This window comes from Sceloporus undulatus, chromosome 3, assembly GCF_019175285.1.
Source record: "Sceloporus undulatus isolate JIND9_A2432 ecotype Alabama chromosome 3, SceUnd_v1.1, whole genome shotgun sequence".
In the NCBI taxonomy this organism is placed as follows: domain Eukaryota; kingdom Metazoa; phylum Chordata; class Lepidosauria; order Squamata; family Phrynosomatidae; genus Sceloporus; species Sceloporus undulatus.
The window spans coordinates 77,244,270-77,250,269 of NC_056524.1; the positions used below are offsets into that span (position 1 = coordinate 77,244,270).

The 6,000-nt window shown below is 38.2% G+C and overlaps 1 protein-coding gene across 1 annotated transcript in view; it reads right to left on the reverse strand.

The window, feature by feature from the left end:
• SYTL5 (synaptotagmin like 5) overlaps window positions 1–5,773 on the reverse strand; it is a 62,725-nt gene extending 56,952 nt beyond the window's left edge. The window contains 1 exon segment of the mRNA XM_042460668.1: window positions 5,655–5,773. The gene's annotated coding sequence lies outside the window, so the exon portion shown is untranslated.
• Window positions 5,774–6,000: the final 227 nt, after the last annotated feature.

Here is a 6,000-nt window from a genome sequence, read left to right on the forward strand (position 1 = left end):
AAAATAATGCAGTTCAAGACCGCTGTAACTGCTCTGGCTGAATACTAGGGAATCTTGGGAGTTGTATGTTATTGTGGCACCAGGGCTCTCTGGCAGAGAAGGTTAAATGTGTCTCAAAACTACAGTTCCCAAAATTCCCTAGTATTGAGCCAGGGCAGTTAAAGCAGCCTCAAACTGGATTATTTCTGCAGTGTGTTTTGGACCTTAGTATCTATTCTTGTGACTCATTTAGTGTCACATTTGAATTCTTGGGCGGGGATCATATGTGAACAAAACCTTTCAACAACTGAATCACTTCTAATATGATTGTAAAACAAGAATCTGAAACTCAGTAAATCTGAAAATACTGAAAGTCTCTGAAACAACTCATTATGGTAACACATTTTAATGAGCTATACTACTTACTGCCACTATGCATCATGCAGCATAGTAACATAAAGACTTTACAGCACTCAGTTTAGTACAGAGAATCCCACAAAGGGTTTGCTACATATGTGGCAAATGTTTAATGTTTATAACACATATATTAATTAAAAAGTAACAGCCATGTAAAAGAAAAATAATCTAGAGAAAACATAAAAATACATTTATTAAAATTGGGGACCCCCCCCACACACACACACACTATATTACACGATTGTACTGGGGGAAATGCACATCGAACCTTAATTTGTCAAATCATCCACCTCTTCCACCCACCTCATCCACATATTTTATGAATGCCTCTAGGGTTCTGTTTGAGAGCCAGCATGGTGTGGTGGTTTGAGCAATGGACTAAGACCCTGGACACCAGGGTTCGAATCCTGGCTTGGCCATGTAAATTCACTGGGTGACCTTGGGCAAGTAACACTTTCAGAGGATGGCAATGGCAAACCTCCTCCAAATAATTAAAAAAAAAACCTCATGATAACTTTGCCATAGGGTTGTCACAAGATGGAAACAACTTGAAGGTACACAACAAGAAGAGCAACGGTTCTATCTATACTTCAGCTGTAGTGGATGTCCCTAAAAAGCTGTAATTTGGTGAGATGCTAAGGAATCTCTAAGACCCTTAGAACACTTTTGGTAATGTCCTGATGAAAGGGAGCAACTAGCCCCAACTAGAGTAGATATGCAGAATGGTAAGTTAACACTTATGTAAAATCTATTGATTCAATAGGTCTACTCTAGTTGGGATAAACAATAGGATTCAGGCCATTCTCTTTATATACATTAAGCATATAAATCAATGGAATTTGGGGCACAAGATCACTCTGCCCCACCATGCAGCCCCCAAACATGATCTCGAAATCTAGGGGAAAACCCAACAACTATAAGCGTGAAAGGCTGCAAAGGAAGCGGAAGAATCTTCCATTGTGCTTATAGCTGAGCACCAATATAATCTTAAACATAAGTTACGGGAAGGGTATGTGTTTATCATTGCCAGCAACAATGTGGAACTATTATAGTTTTACCAATCAATATTCAGCAATGACAGACCATAACAATATAAACTGAAAAAGTGTCTACTCTGTTTCTTTCTGAATAGCACATCCCATTGGCACACAGGAGGAAAGCAATGCTACTTTGAGAATAGCTCACAATGTGAGAAAAAGCATATACGCTGTGAAAGAAGAGTTGTAAAAATGCTTCTTTCTGACAGGCATTATTTGTTCTTAAAAAGAGTCCTCCTACAGAGTCAGTCTTGAATGTCTTTCACAACATTCTAAAGGAAAGCAACTAAAAACATCTGACTGTGTGAAATTCCTCAGCTATTAGAAGATTCTTTCTAGACTGCAGACTACAGCAAGTTATTAGTTCTTGCTGACCTCCTTTCATTTGCCCAATGGGATGTGAAGTGATATAACATTTTGCTCTTCAAATAAACTTAATATTCAGTAGCCTTATGCTATGAAAAATAATGGAGAATTGGGATAGAAACATGCATAACTGCTGGGGGGGGGATAATGGCCACACAAAAGGTCACATCAATGTCACCATGGGAAGATTCTAGAAGCCAACAGAAAATGCATTTTTTTACCAAATATGGAAAATAAGGGCCAAATTACCCATGGAAGTGGCAGATCTATGTATTGTTTTAAAAGGTCTGCCCCCTAGTAGGGGGCAGTGGGGGCTCTTTTTAAGAGCAATGGGGTGAGCACAGGAGAGTAACGCAGAATTCTTCCCTGCAGTTGGCAGTGTACCTCTTCACAGATATCTCCCCCAGCTGAGCTTGGCTCCAGTAAAAGCACTTGGATTGGGGAGACAGACAGGGGAAAAGAAAAGGCAGGCACTGGGTAGGTTTACATTCCTCACCTAGTTCTCATTTCTGAAATGGATTCCAAAATTCCCTCTTTCTAAGGGAAGCAAAAGAACACAGAAGTGGTGGTACATAATGGGTAGCAGCTGCAACAGATGCCACATAATTTCCAAATCAAAGTGTGGGTTGACTGAACATAAATGAGAAAGAATGCTATTCCCAGCTCTTCCATTCTAGTCTTCAGCCTAGTTTCTTAGACTTCTGTTGGCAATTCCCTTGTTACTCTAATTGAGCCCCTAATTTAGGGGGGAATGCAGTCACTACAACACTGACCTATTCACTGAAACACTCTAGTGTTTTGGCTCTATGTGGCATGTCTTATATATCCTGAACGTAAGCATGAATGTTTGGCCAGCCAGGGACGTAGCCAGGGGGGTGGGGGTCCCCCTTTCGTTAGATACAATGAATGGTGTGGACCGCTGTGCCACCATGCCCAAGCCCCATTATAATGGTAGCACTTAGTCTAGTCTAGACTTCCCTCCTTTCCAAAATCCTGGCTATATCCTTGGGCCAGCAATGCCAGTTGGTGGAAAGGAGCATCTAACAATTACCAACAAAAATAACATGAGTGGAGCTGGGAGGCACTCTATGGCCTTGGACATTTCAGGATCCCCTGGGATGTAGCAATTTGGGGGGGGGGAGGCAGGGACAAAATGAGGCATTGCCTCATGGGAATCTGCCCCCCAAGAAATTTTAATTCATCCCCCAAATTTCTAGCATTGCAGTAACTTGAAGCTGCAAGTTAAGCATTTAGAAATTCAGTTTCCAAGGGAAAGTGAACATAGCAAATAAAAAGTTCTATGCGTGAATTATTTTCAGTGTCTTACTCTCTGCAATATCAGAGATTTGATAATAGAAAAAATTCATAGGATGCAGAAATCTTATTTATGGATCAATGTTCTCATTTTGCCCCCCAGCTAACTTCACCTCTGCACCTCCTAATGACAGTCCAACAACATCTGGAAGGCCACAACTGCTCGGTATAGTCTCACCCTTGTCACTGGAAAAATGTTAGATCATCAACAAGCATTCCACCATCAACACAGTGAAGTCCACTATACTTAAATCCTGCAGTTCAAAAACACCAACTCTTACAGGTGATTTTAAAATGTATAAAATATCTGGTAGTCATCTTCAGAACACAACATTTTAAAAGGATGGAAAGAAGGAATCCCAAGTGGTCGAAACACCCATACAAATATATGGAAAAAACATATTTGAAGGTGTTTTTCTCATCCCTGTGAAGTATTTTTCAACCATCTTCCCTGGTGTTCTGGATGTGATGCCGAAACCTCATTTTCAATAGCTTACAATTATGAAGAAAAGATCAGCCACTTGTCTTTGGGAGGGGGAATTTTAAAACGTGGGGCTTAAAATGCCAGAAACAAATCATGGATGAAAACAAATGCACATTTTTCTGCTAGATGTCTGCTTGATTAATAATCAGACAAGGAAAAGCAAGTTATCTTGCTGGAATTATTGGCCTTTAAGCATGCCAGAATAATGCTAATGAACCATGTCTCAGCACAGAATTTATTAGATTTAAATGATTCAGTAGCATGGTCTACATGTTCAATATGACCTTTTAAAAAGCTTTAATATAAATTGTTTCAAATATGGGATTAGGCTATTAATAATAAATCATTGTGCCATATATTTGCAGTCTTAAAGCATAAACAGACAACGTGAAGAAGCTGCTATACTTCTTTATATTGTACTTTTCTTCAACTGTTAAATTTAAAAGTTTTAAAGTTAAAATGCTATTAAATTGTTTTTGTATGACAGTTTAACTATTCTTAACTGTTTGTAACTTTTTGTTTGAGCTATTTTATTCTGTTTTGATCCATGCTTCAAGCCACCTTTGTTTAAGAAAGGGTGGGATATTAAATAAACAAACTCACCAACCATGAGGAAACCATGACTTCAGAGGTACAAGGCAAATAATATAAAGAATATGGACAGCATCTTGTTCAATAATTATGATGCCATAAAGCTGCCTTACAATATCCCAACGTTAGCCAGCAGAAGCAATGGAGAGGGATAATGAGAAATGATAGTCCATTAAATATTTTGATGCCCAAAAACTGTCCACACTTAGACTACAACACAGAAAGTATCTGTGACCATTTGCTAATCTAAAGGCCCACTATATGAATCTGTTTTACTAAGGTAAGAGCAGTAACTTTCAGCAGACATGATTCTAATCCATATTTCAACATGGAGTTTGCAGTCAGAAACTGACTTCCTAAGCTTTACAATGGAATAAAGCAAACTTCACAACTGCTGAAAGTTCCCATTTTTTAATTTAAACAAAACAAAAACAGATCTGTTCAGTAACAACAAAGCATTTGCTAAGAGAAAAATCTGACTGTTCAGGACATGTAACAGTGCCATCTGGTGAAATTCACAAAACTCTAGAATTATGCTAAAAAGAGGTGGAGGGGAAATCAGAATTCATATTTTCACAATTTATTTCTATCACTGATCGAGGCAATGGCCAAACTACATGAGGAAAAAACAGGAAGAAAGTAACTGAAAAAGTGTGTATTTTTCAGTACACACTGAAAAAATACAATAAAAAAGTATTTTTTTATTCAGTTATGTTGCTTTAACATAAAATTGCACTCCTCCTTAATAATTTGAATGAAGCGTAGCTTGAAAATATGAATAAATTGTTCCACTGACATGTTGTGTTTCTACCCCTCACTGGTAGAGTGCCAGCTCCTAACAGTTTTGGATTGCATTTTTAAGTGGTTCTATCAGCAGTTTACTGCATTGTGGCAATAGGACAAGTTCTGTCACCCTGCAAGCATTAATAACACTATTACACAAAGAACTGGATGGCAGATGGACTGCTTTCAGATAGAATGATCTTCCAAATGCAGTTTTAAGGAGACAGTGTAGCCACATATGGGCATCTGAATTCCCATTTTATAAAGTCTAGCAGTACTTCACAGGAAAAAAAACACTAAAAAGGCTATTGATGAACTTGAAAAATTAGAAGTATAGTGGGCACTTGGTATCCACTGGAGTTTGGTTTCACAACCTCCCTGTGGATACCAAAATCCATGAATGCTCAAGTCCCATTAAATACAGTGGCATAATGAAATGGTGTCACTTCTATAAAATGGCAAAAAACAAGGTTTGTTTTTGGAATTTATATTATTTTTGAATATTTTTCAAGCCGTGGATGGTTGAATCCGTGGATTTTTAAAAATCTTCTTGTTGTTGTTTCTTTAGGTTGTGTTAATGAGAAGTTAACTGTATTTTATACAATCCTATGGATAAGAATTCTACATCAGCTTATGAAGTGTTTTGGAGCAGAAAAATGGCAAGTGGCAAGAGAGTTAATTACCTTATTTCCATACACACCATATGTGCACACAAAGTTGCCCATGGGTTCTAATGATGGTTGATGATGTCTGCAGCTGCTTTCCACACTTCTATTCAAATATGTTAGACTGTGACAGAGAAGACTGCAAAGAGAAGCCACAACCAGAATAAGTCTGTGAAGTCAAATCCATTACCATCAAGTGGAATTCAGACCTATCTCTTGCTTACACCAGCTCTAAATTTGTTCAGAAGCCAGCCACTGTTATTGTCTTCCTAATCAAACTCCATGACTCATACTCTCTGCGTACAGCATTCTCTAGATTGCAGTTTCTCGGTCTCTTGTACAGAACTCTTCTGAGGAGAAAACA